Source organism: Gracilinanus agilis, unplaced genomic scaffold (genome assembly GCF_016433145.1).
Source record: "Gracilinanus agilis isolate LMUSP501 unplaced genomic scaffold, AgileGrace unplaced_scaffold58502, whole genome shotgun sequence".
NCBI classification, from domain to species: Eukaryota; Metazoa; Chordata; class Mammalia; order Didelphimorphia; family Didelphidae; genus Gracilinanus; species Gracilinanus agilis.
The window spans coordinates 3,056-4,042 of NW_025394069.1; the positions used below are offsets into that span (position 1 = coordinate 3,056).

General features: G+C 43.8%; 1 non-coding gene across 1 annotated transcript; it reads right to left on the reverse strand.

Moving 5' to 3' along the window:
• Window positions 1–378: 378 nt before the first annotated feature.
• Window positions 379–452, reverse strand: TRNAI-AAU. The gene has a single exon. It is a non-coding gene; the product is annotated as a tRNA-Ile (tRNA).
• Between the last annotated feature and the right edge of the window lie 535 nt (window positions 453–987).

A 987-nucleotide genomic window follows, 5' to 3' on the forward strand; every position in this document is an offset into this window, starting at 1 on the left:
AGATATCTAGATGATGTAACTCCTAATATCTAGGGGCAGTAGACACCAAGGTGGTGGTCAGGTACAGGTTGGCACGGTATCTCAAGTACAGGAAGAGTTTGTAGAGAGAGATGTTTGCACCTCTCATTCCAAGACCAGGATCCACCGATCTCCAGCCTCAGCACAGGTCAAAGACCCAGAACTTCTGCAGGATTCTCAACTGCCCCTCCTCCTGCCTCTATCCAACTGACTTATTTGTCAATCAAAGGTGATCTTCAACCTCCCAGAGATTCAATATAACCCTGGAGGTTTATGTGAACGGAAATCCCTGTACTCCCCTCCGCTCTCCAGTGGGGTTTCTAGGAGTGGTAGGAGTGGTACCGGGCTGTAAAAGGGAAATGGCCCGTACGGGGATCGAACCCGCGACCTTGGCGTTATTAGCACCACGCTCTAACCAACTGAGCTAACCGGCCGCCACGGAAGACAATTTTAGGGAACATTTACATGAGTAATACCCAAAAGGCACTTTGGGCTTTATTATTTTTGCCCTAGAAATACATTTAAGCAGGTGATAGTTGAAGGCTAGTTGGACTATCCTGTTCAATTGTAACTGGGGATTTAATCACAAGAGATAGTCCCACCTATTACTTGATCCGTTATTGTCGATATATGTCCTTTGTCCACATTCTAGGAAAAGTCAATCTGTGCGAGACCGGGCATCACATATGCATGACAGTGCATAGACAAATACTCTGATTGGGTTTATTTTTTTTTGGAGGAGAATGTGGGTTTAGAAGCTATGTTGCTTTTTTGAATGTCCCTTGATTTGCACTGTCTTGCCTCCTAGGGAAGTGGTTTTAAAAAAAGATGTTATTGGGGGATCATGAAGTTTTGTTTGTGCCACTGTTTATTAAGCTTTATTAACACCTTTCTTTTTTACTTCACAGTTATATTCTGGCAAGGGACTTGCTATAAAATTGGACAGTGCTTTCAGTCTGATCTCTCTCT